At 36.9% G+C, this 19,974-nt stretch overlaps 1 long non-coding RNA gene across 1 annotated transcript; it reads left to right on the forward strand.

Annotated features, from left to right (window-relative positions):
• Positions 1–2,329: 2,329 nt before the first annotated feature.
• On the forward strand, positions 2,330–4,360 carry LOC148297272 (uncharacterized). The gene is made up of 2 exons (XR_015836457.1): positions 2,330–2,968; positions 3,653–4,360. It is a non-coding gene; the product is annotated as an uncharacterized LOC148297272 (long non-coding RNA).
• The last annotated feature ends 15,614 nt before the right edge of the window (positions 4,361–19,974 follow it).

Genomic DNA, 19,974 nt, shown 5'->3' on the forward strand with positions numbered 1-19,974 from the left:
TGAGTTACATAAGTCCTTATAAGTTATTTTACAAAAAGATAAACTTGTCTTTAAAATTTTAAAGATATGGTGGGTGGGAAAATATGACAAGATGATGGAAATAGCAGCACTCAATTAATTATTTGATTAAAATAATAATAATTTATGAATAAAGGGCACACTCTTAGAGTTTTGCACTGGACCTTCAATCACCCAGGGCCGGCCCTGCCCGCACTGTAGTATATTATTCCAAAGAAGTTAGCTATTTATGAAGAATATTATTGTCAATATATAGAATCTGTATTATTATCGTTTGCAAATTGCATATGATATGCGCATGCCAACATCTATAAATGAAGACCATGAGGCAATAAGTTGATCATCCAAGCAAACACACAAATTCCAACTTAAAACTAATCAGCAAGACAATGACGAGTAAACAAGTGAAAAATCAGGTGAGAGACACTTTTGAGGGAGGCTTCGACACCCTCCACAGGGTTGCCGATGTAGTGACTTTTCCTTTGGCCCCTCTGGACGGTGCCATCCATGGCACGGCCCGAGGGGTCCTCAACTGGCTCACAGATAACCATCCTGAAGATAGATCCAACTCCAAGCAAAAATGTCTTCCCAAACCACAACAACAATACAACAACGGCGGTGGCTACGGAGGCGGCTACGGAAATGGGGGCGGCTACGGGAACGGGGGTGGCTACGGAAACGGTGGTGGCTATGGCGGAGGAAACGGCGGAGGCTATGGGGATGGTGGATATGGTGGAAATCCTGCTTCTGGAAATCCCAACCGCAGAACTTTCAATTTTAAAGGGAATGAGGTTAGCAACAACGAGGGCCCAGCTTATGGATTTAACAACTTTGGCAACCGGCGTGGCCGCGGCCCCTACAGTGGCGAATCTAAATTCGGCTTTGAGAACAATAAACTGAACGGGAACAAGAACCACGCTGAGGGATTTAACGACTTTGGCAACGAGTACTGAATAGGAACAAGCTCTAACCATGCAAGCATGCATGTAATGGGAACAAGAAATCAGATAATTGTCTAAAATAAGACCTGATTCAATATCTGAGTGGCTAGGCCTCTTTTTTATGTGTAATGCTAATATAAAAAAATAAATTAGACAAAAGTTCTGAAAGGTTAAATTAATAGTTTCCTTTGGTATTTTGTTATAACCTGATAGCATCATAATCAAAGACGAAAAGAAAAGAAGAAAGCTCAATCACTTCAACAGCTTTTTACAAAACACACTCTCGAAACAGTATAATTACCATATTTCTGGATCCAAACAAATATATCTGAGTTTAGTAATATTTCTGGATCCAAACAAATATATGAGTAGTATGTTAGTGCATCATTTGAGGATTACATATGATATAACAAAATGAAAGCCTACGTATGATAGGACATCCTTGCCCATTGACCATTGAAGTTTATATCGGCTCTGTGCTATTCATATATGTTTGCAGCTATAGGTTTAAAAAGTACTTTATAAATGTGAAATATCATTATCTTTTGTTGCTAATTCTGAAATATCATTTCTAATCACTATTTATCATTAAACTATGCTTAGCTTGAAGATTGGTTATAAAAAAAGGGACCAGCTTATGACTGTAAATTGACTTAACACAGCTCGAGCTCGAATTCTTTTTAGCTTGTTTGAGTTTGACTCGTAAAAGAAACCAACAAAACCAAGCTTAACTCGATAAATATTAAACAAAGTCGAGCTTTATTACCACATGATACTTCGCTCAGATCTTTTGCGTGTATATATATAAGAGCTTCTGTTGAGGGATATCAAATAAGCTTATTTGAGGGAAAGAAACAAACAAAATCAAAATTAACTCGATAACTATTAAACAGAGTCAAGCTTGATTACCATACGATACTCCGCTCAGATCCTTTGCATATATATACAAAAGAGAGCTTTAGTTGAGAGATCTCAACTTATTTGAGGGACATTCTTGTAAAATCAATCCACGTATTGTATTTGAGGGACACCCTTGTATCTCTTATGTAATCAATTAAGTTCAAGTAATTTAGACTAGGTTAAATCTGCACTCAAGATGATTATAGAAATTAAAATCAACCTTGTCATGGCTCAAATAGAATCAAAATCCAGGTAAAAAAATTATACATTACATTATGACTAGTCAACCTAAAGGACTAGTCATCTATTCTCATGCGAATTTGTTTTTACTGCCAATTGTAGCTCATCTGGCCTAATGTTTTTTTGTCTTATTGTGAAGCCAAACATTGGCTGCCAACTGGGAGACTTTAGGGTATACTTCTTTTTGGTAGAAAAGGAGGCTAGAACATTGTAGCCGTCGCTTTCTTAGCAAGAGAGATAGGTTTTTTTCAGAGCTTGATTTTTTTGGTTCTGCATCTCTCTCTTTTAGTGAGTGAGGTCTACATTTTGAGAGAGAGAGAGAGAGAGAGAGAATGTGGTATTTTTCTTCTTCTATGCATCAGCTGAGTGAGGATTGAGTTTTCAAATGAGTTTTTCAAATAGCTTTTGAAATATCTTTTTATTTTCGAAATCTACTCACCCATAGAGAATTTTTTAGAGTAAAACTTTTACTCTGCATTCTCTAAGGTTTTTCATGATGAGATTTTGAAAATGGTTTATAAAATATGTTGTTCTTTTAAAATATGCATCTGAGTTCGTGTTGACTAGTCATTTTCTTCAATCTAGATCAGATTCTTGGTTGATTTCGTCAAGAGTATGATTTGTTGAAGGAATTGACCATTTCATCTCAGAATTTATATTTCATTGTGTATGATCGATCTGGAGCTAAGTCGCAGTGCCATCGAATGAAAGAGCTGATGGACTAGCTACCACTTACATAAAGGACTAGCTTCTAGCTCATTTCCTAAATAGACCTAGGACTGCTTGGGCTTGTGATTACTATTTCCGTAAAAACCTTCTTGACTTAGTGGATTGCCTGGTAGGATGATAACCCCTGGTTATTCCCAATGGTGAGTTTCTGAATGAACATTTCTGGTGTTGATTCTGGATAATATGATTAGTCATACTTCTTCAATATATGTGTATGATTCTGATGAATGTTCACACACTCTTCATTGTAGTTGTTGTTAGCACTAGGGATGCCTAGATTGACGGATCCTTTTGAATGCCTAGGGTGTCACTTAGCTTTCTTCTAGGATTGCAGGTGTTGATAATTGATATGTTGTGAATCTAGGTTTTGAATTGCTTGTTCATTGATCTATGACTAGTAGTTGACTAGTCATATTGTTTACTAGGAACATTTAATCATTGTTGTCTTAGATCTATCCATTGGGGTTTTAATTTACCTCCTTCACTAAGTACCAATTTTAAGTGTCCTTCAAATAAAATTATTAGAGTGATCCTTCAATAAAAGGAGAATATATATATATATATATATGATGCAAGACATTCATCATGATGATGCAATCATGTATGTGGAAGATACAATCATGTATGTTGTAGAATCCAATGTAATAATGCAATGTTTGTTGGTTGAAAAAATAGTTGAGAAAAGTTGAGATGTGACGTTCGAAATAAAAGGTCGAATACTTTATACTTTGAATAAAGTTAGCGGAATTTTATTCTATAGTATAGACATTCATTTTCAATCAATATAGCATCCTTGAGAGAAAACGTGCATCGCCAATTTTCAGGTTCTTCTAAAGGCCGCATACATAGTAGCTTGGCAAGCAAGCTAAGGGTTACATCAAGAGATTCCTCCTCTTTCATCATCAATGTAAAAGGGATGTGACATGCATGCTTTTTATATTCTCATCATGTTTTAAGATAAAGCTAGCGGACAAGGCAAATTATCAACCTCTGTACTTCATTTTGAGTCTCCGATTAACCTCCAAACTGAGAGTACATAATGACAACTTGTTTCTGCTTTCCCAAAACTAACCCAGAAGAGACTTCCGAAACCAAAAGAAATGATCATGAGCCTGCTTCTAACACTAATTCTAATAGTCCCAAACGAAAAGGACCCAAAGCTTTCAACTTTCGCGGGAACGAAATCTGCGACAACAAAGGAGAAACGGTCGGAGTACTTAACTTCGGCAACAAGAAGACCGGGGGCTCCAACAGTACTGACAAGCAGGATGGCGGCTCCAATCTTGTTTTCAACTTTGAAGATATTAAAATTCAGAGGAACCAGGCCAAGAAAACTGTCGGATTTTGTGACTTCGGCAACGAGTATTGATCATTCAATATCCCACGCTTTCAGGCCTCTTTTGCTTTTTTTCTTTTTTCTTTTTTTGATGTATAAAACTATTTTATTTCTTATATGCATAGTAGTTTAACATCAATTGTTCCTGTCATGAGTAAATGAAAAAGTAAAAAATTAAAAACAATTGTTAATTTTATGTGCGGCGTGAATAGTAACAGCATTTACTTCCCTTTGCCTTCTGCCATGATAAATGGGTGGAAGAAGTGCTCTAATAGGTGGGCCATTATTCTTTTATGTAGTGAATTTAAAGATGAAAAGAGAAAGAAGAAAGCTCATTCACTTCAAACAGCTCAAACACATTCTCAAAATAGTATAATTACCTTTTTTTGAGGACTACATACATATGATAACAGAATGCAAGCTAACGTATGATAGGACTATATATGAGTTTATAATTTCTAATCACTATTTATCATTGAACTTTGCTTAGCTCGAAGATTGGTTATAAAAATGGACCAGCTTATGACTGTAAATTGACTTGACACAGCTAGAGCTCGACTGATATTTAGCTTGTTTGAGCTCAACTCGTAAAAGAAACAAACAAAACAAGCTTAGCTCGATAAATATATTAAACAAAGTCAAGCTTGATTACCATATTGAAATTGATACTTAGGTGATGAGGGGTAAATTTAACTAAATAAAGAAGACACAACAACTCAACAATCAAGAGAACACACAGAGTATGCCACAAGGTACCTGCAGTCCTAGAAGATTACTAGTGACAACCTAGGCACTCAGAAGGACCCATCAATCTAGGCATCCCCTGTGCTAGCAACAACTATGGTGAAAGTGTGTGAAGTCATCAATATCAAGTAAACAGTAAACAGCAAACAGCAGATATAGATGACTAGTCAACCACCAAGAACACAAACCCAGAAAAATTTACAGATATGCAAAACAGATTTTGTTTACCCAGAAACCCACCATTGGGAAAAACTGGGAGTCATCAACCGACTAGGCAATCCACTAAGTAGAAAAAGATTCTTACAAAGGAATACAAGCAAGATCAAGCAAAACCTAGATCTATTTAGGAAGATGAGCTTTACCTCCTTTGTGCAATCTTCTTCTCCAACTTATCTCCAACTTAGCAAAGCTTGAAGCTCAGTTCTTCATGGCAATGGCAGCTCCTTCTTCAGCTCGTTCATCCCATGGCACTAGCTTGCAAGCTCCAACTCAAACCGAAACCAAACTTTGGATTCAAGGGAGAAAGACCAATTTCTTCAAGAAACCATACTCTTGAAGAAATCAGTCACGAATCCGATCTAGATCTATATGAGAGAATGATTTAAATAGCTAGATGCATATTCATATTTCAAAAGCAGTGTTTCAAAAAGAAATCAATTAGAAAAACTCATAGATGAAATATATGGTTTACTCTTTGAGGAAGAAGAAGAGAAAGATGGCAAGCCAATCTTTCCAAAACTCCCACACAAAAGAGACGGCTTCCAAATGAGGAATTCTCTTGCTTTTACAGACAAAAGAATCCCTTAGGTCAGACTGACACATGGCAGCAGAGAGAGAAAATATAATAGGACAAAACAGATGGTTAACCAGCTGGAAATCGCACTGAGCAAGGATGACTAGTCATCTTTTATGAAAACAGTTTTAATGCATGATATGCAATGCATGATTTACCTTTGTCAAATTGCTTGAACCTCCATAGGATAGATGAGATTTAAGAACACTTAGAGATGCTATTCTTAATCTAACTTTGAGCTTGATAAATACATACAAAAGTCCTATTACAAAATTGTCAAGGGAAGCCAAAAGAATTAATCAAAAATTCATACATTAACAATCTCCCCCTTTTTGGCTTTCCTTGACAACACACTCTCTCATGAACACTCAATCCAAAACTAATCCTAAGAAGATGATTTAAATGAAGTACCTGCAAAAACAGTAACCAACCTTCCAGCACAAGACAAGCATATTATATCTCAGAATTTCAAATTTTAAACAAGATGCAATATGTGCAATAAGGGGGGTTGAGAGTGTTCTCCCCCTTGTTGAAAAGGAAAGAGCAAAAAGGCAAGGAAATAAAACAGCAAATAGAGGAAGGAAACAGAGGGCAGAAAATCAGATTTGAACACAAAGCATAGATTGAATACAAATCACATTACAGCTGTTCAAAAACAAGACAACAACAACTCCCCCAACAAGATGCACAGACTGTCCAAACAGAAACAAGGGAAAATAAAACACAATGTAATTACAAACAGAGACTTCCAATCTGCCCAAAATAGACTCCCCCTATCCAAGAGCACATGATCCCCACAATGTGAGAACAAAATAAACCATGCAATCAGTCCAAAGAGACTCCCCCTATCTAGGACACAACCGAATCAAAAACTCTAGCTAAAAAACCAGAGAATCAGCAGACTCATTAGATGCAGCAGAAGTATCAGAGGCATCAGAGGCAGGAGCCGGTTGAGGATCCACTTGAGCAGTAGCAGCAGCAGCAGCAGAGGAAGACGGAATGAGACTCATAAGGGGCTGTATGTGCCTCTCCTTGGCAGCAAGCTCAGCTCTGAGAGAGGTATTTGCGGAAGCGGATGACACAGAGGAGAGAAAGGAGCTTGAAACCTTCTGACTAAGGGCAAGGGAGGTCTTGCCAAAAGGAGCAATGGGAGGAGTCCATTGATCCGAGTCAAGAGAGGGTACCTTATGACGCTCACATACAAGCTGAATAAGACATGGGAAGACAAGAGTTCCCTTGTGTTTCGTTCCGTGACCGATAGTCTTGCCAAGAATAGCATGATAAATAATATCCCCAAGGGGAATTTTATCATGATTCACCATGGATATCATGCGTTGACATGCAGCTAAGGTGAGATTCGAATTGTTCCCAGTAGGGAGAACATTATGCCTAACAAAATCCCAAAGAAACTTGTAGAAAGGGGACAAATACGACTTAATAGGAAGGCCATTAGAGGTCAGAGGCATAGACTGATCTGGATAAGCCATGGTTTTAAACAATTCAATAGTATACTCAGAAGAGACAGCAGCAAATTTTTCAGAATTAAAACCAGGGAAAGACCGAAAACCTAAAAACCGATTGATTACACACGGTTTCAGAATAATAGGTACAGACCTAACCATAACCTGAAAGTTGGACCCCTTAGGATCAGCAGGAAAATTAGAGTAAAATTCCCTAACTACAGAGGAGTTAAACTTACCAGAGAGAGCATTGAGTGAGTGAAGACGATAATGCTCAAAAATCTGAGTAGCAGATTCTTGAGCAGCCAAAGGGAGAGCTTTAAACTGGTAAGAACGCTTGATCGGTGCATATTTACATATCATTTTGTACCCTTCTAGCTTATGATTTGGTTATGTTTTTGAGTTAAACTTGTGCTTTTAATCCTTTTTGTGTTTATCTTTCAGTTCATTGAGCTTTAGGTAATAATGAGGGCTTTGGATAGTAAATGATGCAATCCATGCATGTTAGGGCCTAATTTGGATGAATGGATGAAGAGCTTAAAGACAAACTCAATTTTGGCTACAGTCCCCTGCCAGCCCAGTTTCGTAGGTCATATTGCAAGCTTTGTTTCAGCAACCTACATAGCTCGGATGAGGCCACATTCTTCATGAAAGTTGTTCCAATGGGTGTGTAATATAACATATCCAAACTTCAGCCCCATTGGATAAATATGGAGTCTGTTACCTAGCAAACACAGAGCCATGCTCAGGATGGATTTTATCAGCGCGCAAAATGAGTTAGCAATTTGTTTTGGCCTTAACTTCCTCCTCCGACCTTGGATTGGCCCAAATGATATATGGCTGGAAAGAAGACATTCTGAACTTCAAGTTTGAGTGCTTAAAGTCTTAATTTGCTTAAGGGAAGCCCAATTCGTAAGCCCTTGAAGTTGCTGGTCATGCTGACCTCAGGATGAGCTATTATTTCTGGTTGGAAGCTTGGTCATGGTGACATGAAGATGAGCTAGGGCTGCTGGTGGGATTTGTTAGTGAAGTGCATCAACCATTTCAGATTTTATAATGGAAGTGTTGTATGCATTAGTGACGTGCATCAACCATTTCAGATTTTATAAAACAAGTGTTGCATGCATTAGCCATACTTAATTCAGATTTTCAGCTTCCTTAGGCCTATATATAGTGAGGTTTCCCAAGCTTGTAAACACACCCCAAGGGGGGGGAGCTCTCAAACACTTCTCTAGAACTCCCCTCCCTTCTCTCCCTCAAATTCTCTTAGTTTCATTTTCTAGTTTTCAATTGTTATAATGAAATATTTGTGCTGAAATTCTTCTTAAGTTTTCTTAGTTCCACTTAACTTTTCATTATGTAAATTCTTTTCTTTAGTTTCAAGTTTGATTAGTTTCCAAGTTTCAATTATGGTTCATGTTCTTATTCATTATGCTTATAAGTTAATATGCTAGTTTGAATGATTGATCACCATTTAGGCTTGCATGTTAGCTATCTTGGTTTGAATTAAGAGTATACACCATGCTTTAATTCGAATTGAACTATGAATAGGAAGAGTATGTATGGACATTCGACAACAGGGATTAGATACATGCTTGGTTGTTTAAATTGTTCTTCTATGCTTAATGGGTTCCTAATGCTTAATTTTAGGTTAGACAACAAATGATCAAATTAGGGAATTAGGAACACAAGGTTATGACCACACACCATGGCTTAATCATACTTTAGCTAGAATCAATCCATTAATATAATTGAACTTGGGAACTTATCTACTTGAGTTAGTTATTTTCTTTCTTTCTTGTTTTATTTATTTCCTTTCTTTTTTCGTTTCTGTTTTGTGTAGGGAAAATGAATTGGATCATTCAATCACCAATCCTCGTGGGATCGACCTCGCACTTACATATGCTATACTACCGAACGGCTCGTGCACTTGCGAGTATCACAAGTTGAGGATGCAACTGAATCCATTTTGGTGCAGCTGAAATCTACACAACAATGCTCAGGCACGAATTTCCTCTTAGAGACAACATCTTCAAAGAAAGAGGCAGCCTCTGGGGACACAAATGGAGAGGATTCCTCAACAGGAGTAGAGGAAGAAGAGCGGGTTCTAGGAACCCTAGGAACAGAAGGAATGAAATCCACTCTTTCAGTAGATTTCGATTTGGGGCGACGCTTGTAAGAGAGAAGGGGCTTCGAAGAAGACATGGGCACGCTGGAAAGGAAGAGAAGAAAACAGGGAAAATAAAAGCGAAGATGACATAGAGAGAAAAAGAATCGGAAGGAAAGAACCAAAATGAGGACCCAAAAACAGAGAAGAAGGCGACAGAAAGAGAAGGAAATCGAAGAAGAAGACACGAGGACTGAACAAGGGTTTCGTTCTGATTTTAGCGGCTGAAGGAGACAAACTGAAAATAAGAGGGAAAAGAAAACGAGGGGGAAAAAGACCTAAAAGGGAAAAGACAAAAAGAAACTGACCCAAAAAGGAAAAAAGAACCGCTCAAAAACAAAAACAAGGAACCGCTGAAAATAAAAAATAACCGCTAAAAACGACCGCTTAAAGGACTAATGACTGGTCAACCACAAGTATGATGACTAGTCAACGAAAGCACGAACAGGAAATGCGGCCAACCCAACACAACCAGATGACTAGGCAACTAGAAGCACAAATGACTAGTCAACTAAAGCAATAGCATGACAAGCACCATATTTAGAATCGACCCTGTGAAAGACATGTTTTTGGTTGAAAGACATGTTTTTGGTTGAAAAACACAAGCATGAACGAGCAAATAACTCAAGTGATCAAATATGCATCAGCAAAATATCGTAGACCAAGTCTTCAAGCACATGATTAAAAAAAAGAAACATACAAATCATATGCAAGGAACATAAGCAAACAGCGCTGAGAGGGAGAGTATGAAATGCAGCTAATGCTCAGAGACAGGGCACATTTTGGAATAGGGGGTTCAGAGCTAAGGGACACACAAGATGATGTCATATCTCTCTTGGAGAGACAAGTATACAATGAAAAGTTAAGACATGATCAGAGTAGGCTCAAACAGCAAGTAACATCACTCTCTAAAGACAAAATATTGTAAGATTTATTTTGATTCACTTGCACATCCCAAACATAAGTGCTTAAATGGCCCAATTTTACGGCTCTTTGCTCTAGATGCTTCAAACATAACACCTTATACCTTCCTAGAGCCGTGACTACATTGGTCACACTTCCTCTTTTTTTTTTTTAATTTATTTTTATGTGAAATATCTGAATAGAGTGACTAAGAGAGTGAGACAAGCTAAGAGACAATAACAATGATAGTCCAAAAGATAATCATAGACACTTGGCTCACCAAGAGGATAAGAGAGCACAATGTAAGTCTCAACTAAAAGCTCTAAACAAGAAAAGGGGTTGTGCACAAATCTCGAAAGCACAAGAAGCAGTCAAACTTCACACTAACAGAGAGGTGAGATATGAAACCATGACATATTCAATAAAACACATGTTGTTTGGTAAATTGAAATGTGCTGAAGACAAGGAAACAGACATGCTAATCAATCAATTGAGCAAAGGCCAATGGACTGTCTGAGTGTGACATGTTTCTGAAAGTCCAAGGCCTTGGTGAGTATATCTGCAAGTTGTTTTTCAGAAGGAACAAACTCTAAGGTTAAAATTTTGTCTTCCACAAGCTCTCTAATAAAATGATGCCTAATGTCTATATGCTTTGTTCTAGAGTGTTGAACAGGATTTTTAGAGATATCTATGGCACTCATGTTGTCACAATAGATTAGAAAGCAAGATTGAGCAAGACCATAGTCATCCAACATTTGTCTCATCTAAAGAAGTTGAGTGCAGCAACCCTCAGTTGCAACATACTCTGCTTCAGCAGTGGATAGTGAGACAGAGTTTTGTTTTTTGCTATGCCAAGCAACAAGGTTGTTGCCTACATAAAAGACCCCCCCGGAAGTGCTCTTCCTATCATCACTACAACCTGCCCAATCGGCATCACTATACCCAACAAGATTGACACAAGTGTCATAGGTATACCACAACCCAAACTCAACAGTCCCACTCACATATTTAATGATTCTCTTAACAGCAAACAAGTGAGACTCTTTTGGATCACTCTGAAATCTAGCGCACACACCAACACTATAAGAAATATTCCCTTATCACACTTAGAATCAAACTTAGCAAGATGCTCCCTATCTCTCAAAATGTAACATGTGCTACCAAAGACTCTAAAGTAAGACACTGATGAGCACATAATTATTACAAGTTTTATCCCTAAATATATATTTGTTAGTGCTGTAATTTATTTGATTTTGAGCTATTTAGGTTAAAGTTTGGTTTTTATAAATTTGGGCATTATGCTAATAAAAGTATTGGAATTTAAATAACTATTTTCTCTTAGTAGGTTCTTGGTCAGATTGCAAGAACAAGGAAAGAAGAATGGTGGAAGACATATTCAATTCATGCATGGAGTGGATGAAGCAACAAACAAGATGGTGGCTTGAAGATGTGGAATCATGAACTATATTAAAATTGTGAGTTAAGCAAATGAAATGAAGGATGATGATAAAAGGTGCAACACTTAACCAAAAGAATGGATTGAATAACAAAAGCAAGTAGAAGTGGAGCAACAATTGAAGAAAAGAAGAAATATTAAGATGAGGGTTACGGTTGTGCATTGAATGAGATGAGAATTTTAGATTTTAATATTTCCCTAGTTGTTGAGATTTAAGGCTATAAATAGGAAGCTCTACAAGCCTTCAAAACACACCCCGAAGCTCCACAACTCTTGAGCTTTCTCTCTTCCCTCCATCTTTCTAAGTTTTAATTTCTGTTTTTAGTTTTATTTTATTATGGGGAACTAACTCCCTAGCTAAGGCTAGGGGGAAAGCTTTTAATATAAGTGTGTAATTTTTATTAGTTTGATCCAAACTTAAGCTTTAATTTGAATTTGTAGTTTTTGTTCAAATGGAATTTGTAGTTTTCTTTTTAATTAATTGATGAATGTTTGATAATCTATTTCATGGGTTCAATCATGTTTTTCCCATTGTGTAGTAAAAACTTTCATGCTTTTAAAAGAGAAGAGAATTACTAAAGATTAATAGAATTTTGATGAAGATTATTTTTTGATAGTTTGTTGCCAATGGTACAAGTTATGCTTAGAATACTTCTAAAGGAAATTAAAAAGGGCTTTAATTATTTTGAACAACTACAAAGGAAATTATTTTGTAGATCAAATTATTAAGAGTTGCATGCTTATGTTAAAAGTGGAAACCCAATGCCTTAGTGTTTTAATCAATTAAATTTTCTCTAAATCAAATCTTGCATAAATCAACCTCTCAATCACACTTGTTCTTTTTCATCTCTGTTATTTTCTTTACACTGCTCTCTGTGGATACGACACTCGGACTTCCGAGCTACACTGCTATACGACACCTCCCTTGGGTTTTGCAAAGTGGTGCGAACAGACACATTAGGCTTCTTTCCTTTCCAAATCTCATAGGGAGTTTGTTTGGTACCAGACCTCAAAAACACCCTGTTTGAGATGTAACAAGCTGTATTGACAGCTTCAGCCCAAAAATGTTTAGCAAGATTTTTGCTATTTAGCATCACCCTAGCCATCTCAACAAGAACCCTATTCTTTCTCTCCACAACACCATTTTGATGAGGTGTAATAGGGGCAGAGAACTCATATTTAATTCCCATCTCTTCACAAAATTTAAGAAACTGAGAATTCTCAAATTCAGTTCCATGATCTGTTCTAATTCTAACAAGTGGCAGATGACTAGTCATTTTCTCTTTTTGCAAAAGATGACAAACAGACTTAAACCTTTGAAAGGTTTCAGATTTTTCACGTAAGAATGAGACCCAAGTGAACCTAGAGAAATCATCAACCATGACCAGAATATATTTCTTTCCACCAAGGGACAAGGTTTGGATAGGACCAACAAGGTCCATATGAACAAGTTCAAGACTTACATGTGTTTGAATGTGTTTGACCTTTTTGTGTGACACTCTAACTTGCTTACCCATTTGACATCCTTCACAAACATGCTGATCAGATTTGTCAAGCTTTGGTAGACCACTCACTAACTCTCTCTTGGACAAATTATGCAAGTCTCTAAAATTCACATGACCAAGTCTTTGATGCCACAAGACACTTGTTTCATTCACAACCTTGTTGCAAACTACTTCTTTTGCATCATTGACTCCATCAATGCAATAACAATTGTCCCTAAACCTTGACACACTCACAATCTCATTGCCACCTTTTCCAATGATTTTGCAGCCATGCTTGGAGTATCTAACCTCTATTATTCCATCATCACACAGCTGACTTACACTAATGAGATTGGATGTGAGACCCTCAACAAATCTAACATTCTTAAGCTCGGGTAAACCAGGGATACAAACAGTACATTTCCCCACAACTTGAGACTTGTGGCCTCCACCAAAAGTCACAGTGCCTCCATCAAAAGGACTGAGAGATGAGAAAACACTCCTATCACCAGACATGTGTTTGGAACAGCCACTATCAAAGTACCAAGAATTGATGTTTGAAGCAGCAAAAACATTTAGCACAACAAGACATTTGGCATGACTTTTTGTAATCCAAGTAGACCTAGGAACAATGGGTGAACTTATTTTAAGGGAGACAAGTTTGGCAATCTTAGTGACTTCATTTAGCAAATGATCAACCTGATCTTGCAAAGATCTGGGATTCCTTTTAGATTTTGAAGACTTTCTGGTCTTATCCTTTTTGTACATATGACAAACTGGTCTAATATGACCAGTCAACCCACACCTGTGACAAGTTGGAACAAACTTAGGTTTTTTGACTACCTGCTGAACATCAAGAGGTGCAATGGCTGGAGTTATTGGCTTGACAAACTTAGTGGTAGCCTGATTTTTATTTTTTTTATTTTTTTTATTTTTATTTTTTTTGCAAAAATGAAATATGAATGAATACTTAAAAAATAGACGGTTTGAATCGTTGAAAAACAATTCAATCATCATGCATGTGGAAGATACAACCATTTATAATGTGGAAGATACAATCATGTATGTTGTGGAATCCAATGTAATAATGCAACGTTGGTTGGTTAAAAAAAAAAAGTTGATAAAAGTTGAGGTGTGACGCTGTTTGAAATAATAGGGCGAATACTTTATACTTTGAATAAAGTTAGTGGAATTTTATTCTATGGTATAGGCTTTCATTTTCAATCAATATAGCATGCTCTAGAGAAAACTTGCATCGCCAATTTTCAGGTTCTGAAGGCAGCATAGATAGCTTGGCAAGCAAGCTAAGGGTTACTTCCAGAGATTCCTCCTCTTTCATCATCAATATAAAAGGGATGTGACATGCATACTTATTTATTATTCTCATCACGTTTTAAGACAAAGCTAGCGGACAAGGCAAATTATCAACCTTCGTACTTCATTTTGAGCCTCCGATTAACCTCCCACACGATTGAGACATAATGACAACTTGTTTCTGCTTTCCCAAAACTAATCCAGACGAGACTTCCGTAACCAAAAGAAATTATCGAGAGCCTGCTCCTAACATTAATTCTAATAGTTCCAAAGGAAAGGGACCCAAAGCTTTCAACTTTCGCGGAAATGATGTATGCGACAACAAAGGCGACACCGTCGGAGTATTCAACTTCGGCAACAAGAAGGCCGAGGGCTGCAGCGGTACTGACAAACAGGATGGCGGCTCCAATACTAATTCTACTTTCAACTTTGAGGATAACAAAATTCAGAGGAACCAAGCCAAGAAAATTGTCGGATTTTGTGACTTCGGCAACGAGTATTGATCATTCAATATCTGGCGCTCGCAGACGTCTTTTTCTTTTTCTTTTTCTTTTTTTAATAATGTATCATGCTATTTCAGTCCTTACAATATCCAATAATATTAATAATTATGGATTTTTGACTTAAATGTCTCTGAATTTACACTCACGTTTCAATTACGTTCTCAATAAAACAAAGGTCCTCAATTCATTCGTTCCACATATTTTATGTGATGCTTATATGAACTCCACATATTTCTTTTATTCCTTAATTTACTGCAACTAAAAATTGGGCGATCGTGCTTATAGAGACACCAGGAATGTTTCTATAAGCACCAGGAATGTTTCGGTAGAGCATTAACCGAGTCTATTATTCTATTCACATGTATATGTTTTAAAGTATTTTGAGAATTTTTTTTTCTAAGAGAAACTATGCTTTTGGATAACGTCTGTTAGGTACAGGGACAGACCCAGGATTTGAAAATGACGTGGGCTAAATTTACCTTACGTAAAACCTTATTGAAAACTCGATGGTTTGAATGAATTTCATTGATAACAAAAAAAATTCACAAGGGACATAATGAGCCTTACCCCTCAAAAACCCCATATCCGATACGCTATTAAAATAACATATATTTAAAATAATATATATTCAAAACAGTCATTTTCCAAATTAGCATAATTGTTACTAGAATTCCCCAAAAAACAATAGCCCAATACAAAGGTGGAGGAAAAAGACCTTTGTGGAGTTGAGAAGAAGAAGCCTTGGAACTGGTACAGCCGATCGATAAGAGTGTTGGATTTTTTTTGTTTGGTTGGCCAGCCTAGTGGGGATTAGTTAATAAGATTGGCCTAGGCTAGGGTATTATTTTAGTCTTTAATAAAAAAAGTCTCCTGGGCTATAGCCTAGCTAGGTTAGCTTGTTAGTAGTACCGTCCCTGGTTAGGTACCATTTGGGCTCCTTCTTTTGGGGCCCTTAAATATTTCACTTTTGTATCTTTTCTTATTAGAGATAAAGGGAAATTATATGGAGGAAAAGAGAATCAATAATGGTTGAGGAAAAGTGGTGAGAAGGAGGAAGAGAAATGAAGGAAAATGTATGAAACAAAAGTAGAAATTGTACAATATATGTATATTTTTCCTACATCCTTCTCACCACCCCTTTCAGATTTCGAGTCTCTACATAGATTCCACGCATTTATCTGCATTCCCCACTATTGTTCTCTTTACCCTTTGTGTTTCCCTTGAAAAAAAACCATTGAGCTTTCTTGTTTTGGGCTTAAGACCTCATTTACCCAAAAAATTAAATTAAATGAAATCATGAAAAGAGAAGATATATATGTACTCACAAGATGACACGTACATGATATTCATGATTAGCTTGGGAGTTAAGCAAAGGCTTCATATTTATTCCTTTCACTTTCCATATATATGAACTAGCATGCCTTAAACCGGATTGTAGGCAAAGCAATCTAGTTTCAAGCCTCCAGTTTGCCACAACCAAAAAACACAATTATCAATTCAAACTTACCCATCCCACTATGTACGAGCACTGTAGTCCAGAGTCAATGTTGTACATTACCAACTGTGTTAGTAGAACTAATCCTGGACTACCTTATCCTTATCCAGGTTATCCCCCTGCACCAGCTCCACATCAACATGTCGTTTATTCTCCAGTTCCTCCTGCCCCTCCATATCCATATCACGGTTATACTGCTCCAGTTCCTGGACATGGCTATCACTATCCAGCCCAGCTTGCTCCTCCTGCAAATGATCCTCCTCCTAAAGCCAAGCCCAACAAAAGCAAATCTGTCAAACAAACAACCTATAAAGTTTGCGGTAATCCAGTTATGCAAAACAAAGGGGATAACCACATGATTTTCAACATTCGCATCAGGTGCAGTCGACGGGATTTAAGTAATGAAGAGGATGACGAAGAAAAAGAAGAGGAAGTTGAATTCGAGTATTGTCGTCGTGACATGAAAAATGAAGAAGAAGAATGATGAATCAATGGATGAATTATGGCAATGCGTTCTGTATATTGATTTCAGCACTTCAAGTAGTTGTTCCGTGTGTTTTTCATATGTTTTTTTTAGGCGGTCAAAATGTGTTTTTCATATGCTAGATAAACGTTTTACGTGAACTTACATGTATAAGTAGATTAATTATGTCATCTGATAATTAAAAAAATTAGAAATTATTGTTTCTTGATTATACCTATGCATGAGTTGAGCTAGCATTGAAGTTTGATATCTAAAATTTGACAAATATCCAGAGAACAAAAACGGTTATACATATATATGAATTGGACCAAAACAAGTGGGTTAAGCAATGCCCCTTTTGTGTTAAGGATCCGACATTACATTGCCCAAGCAATAAACTCAAATAATTAGCGGATGAACTCCAAGATGCTTACGAAGCCCAGATTGGCTCTGTTTGGTTCTAGGAAAAGAATTCTTGGAAAATCAATCCCCACAAAAAAATTGATGTAATAATATACTCAACTCACACACACTACACGGATGCTAGGACTCAAACTCAAGATCTTACATGAGGGAGTAATTACTTGAAACTGCTACATTAGTGGGTCATTTACTAAATATTTATGGGTCATGACCATGAAAAGAAAACATAGTTTTGAGTTGTGGCGAAAGGGCTACAATTGTAACTTTACAATTAATTAGTGTAAAATGCATTTTTGCATGCACAAATTCTGATCTACCATGTCTATGCACTTGCACTGGCCGGCTGGATAATGATGATGAACCCACTAGCTAGTAGCTAGCACATGATTCTATACACATGCATGATAGAAATAAATGTTAGGAATATTCAAATTCTGAGTGTATAGCTTGGGAATTAAGCAAGCCCTCTATATTCCTACTTTCTCATCAACCCGTGCATGCTTATATAAAAGACTTAAAGAATGCTAATTTCAGTATTGCAAACCAAGTTTTGAGCCTGCAACTGACAAAATGTCGGACTTTGCTGCTGTTAATGGATATTCAGGTTATAATTATGGTCCTCCTCCAGTCCCTAATTATAATCCTGGATACTATAATAATAGCTATCCATTATTAGTACAGTCTGCTCCACCTGCTCATGCTCCATATCAAGTGCATGGATACCCTAATAATAACTATTATGCTCCTCAATCTCAGCCTCAGCCTCAGCCTCCATCTAATTATGGATACTATCCAGCACCGCAGCCTCAGCCTCAGCCTCCATCTAATTATGGATACTATCCAGCACCGCAGCCTCAACCTCAGCCTCCATCCCCTGTTGCTCGACGTCCCAAGGCCAAGAATGGAAGAACTGGCGGCAAACCAAGCAACAGTGAAGTTTACACCATCTCTGGGAATCGAATCAGTGGAAACAAAGGGGACCACCATGGAATTTTCAATGTTGGCAACAAGCATGGTCGTCGTGACATTGATGATGATGAAGAAGAAGAAGAACAGGAAGGAAATTGAATGCACGAGTTTAGGAAATATATATGCGTTAAATAATAATTAAGAGATGATGCACTACATTGTCCGATGTTTATAGACCTCCTTAAACTTAAAATAAGACTACTTATCTACTGTGTACTTCTAACGACAAATTCTTTAACTTGGCTGAGCAGCTTCACTTACTCCACCTGAATTACGGGTACCGTCACACCAAAAAATTAATCATCTCCCTCACTTAGTTAATTTCTAGATTGCTAGATGAAAATTAATTTCAATGAATTTGAATATATAAGATCAGAAATTTGAACTGGTGGATGTGCAAAAAGTCTGTGAAACTGACCTACTCTAAACAATCTATTTAACCACTACCTACCCAGGGACTTGATGTATAATCAAATCTAAAGTCACTAAACCAATTAACAACTGCAGAGAAGTGGCGCACCTATTAAGGCAAGCTCTTGTAGAAAAAACCATTGTAGGTGCTTCAAATTGCCCATCTACTCAGCCGGTAGTGGTGCACTCTAGGTTTTTGACAAAATGACTCAGCCTTCAAAGTAGGCAAAAAAGGCAAAAAAAAAAAAGGAGGAAACAAGATTGCAATGGGCCTTCAACAACATGCTTAGGCCTGCATTTCGTGGGCTTTAAAAAGACTTTAAACATGTTTTTCTTTCTTATTTAAACAAGGATTACAAAAGGATTTTAAAAAGAAGGAAATCAATTCGTTTGTTATTGCTGCGTTTTTATCCTTCTTCACCAAAAGTGAGTCTGCTGTGCTGCCCTTTTTTTTTCTTTCTTGACCAAAAGCCACTTCATTTCTTCTTCTTTTTTTCGTTTCTTTTTTTTTTCCCACTTTTTTTTGTAATCTGCTTCTTATTTTATTTTTTCTGATTTGGCTCTTTTGATCAGTATTCAGTAGCAAAGTCAAGGAGGAAGAGGCTACGTGACGCAGAACTCGAGGTATAATCAATTATAATTTTTTTTATTTGATTCAATTTTTCTTTATAAAGCTTTTAGTTTTCAAAATTGCACCTTCGTTAAAAACTTCATGGGTCCAGCAAACTCCATGATGAAAGTCGATAGCCAAAATTATTATTGTTAGGGTAAGGGGCTTATAGATTAATTAACTGGTCACTCGAAGTCATAGGGATGGATGGTGAGGGATTTTGGTCCTCCATGGATGGATGGTGAGGGATTTGATTTAATTAGATTTTTGAATAACTAATTCATTCACTATATATCTTTGAGAATTCAATTCTTACCATGTTATATAATTTTCAATTAAGTGGTATATAAGTCTTACCATATTATCTGATGTACACTGCTTATTATTTTTTAATAAAGCATTAAAAAAAAAAAACCCTAAAAAAGAAGTTAAAAGAGGAGTTCGTGCAAATCCACAGAATAAGTTCAAAGAAGTAATTTGAATCGAAGTTACTTTTGTAATTGACCAGCCAATTGCCTCACTCAATCGTTGCTGAGTCATCAGACCAGGATCGTCCTAAATCGAAAGTTGCTGAGTCAACGCGGACTTCTAGTGACTAATTATCATTGATTATTA

This window comes from Prunus avium, chromosome 1 (genome assembly GCF_965620075.1).
Source record: "Prunus avium chromosome 1, drPruAviu1.hap1.1, whole genome shotgun sequence".
Lineage (NCBI taxonomy): Eukaryota > Viridiplantae > Streptophyta > Magnoliopsida > Rosales > Rosaceae > Prunus > Prunus avium.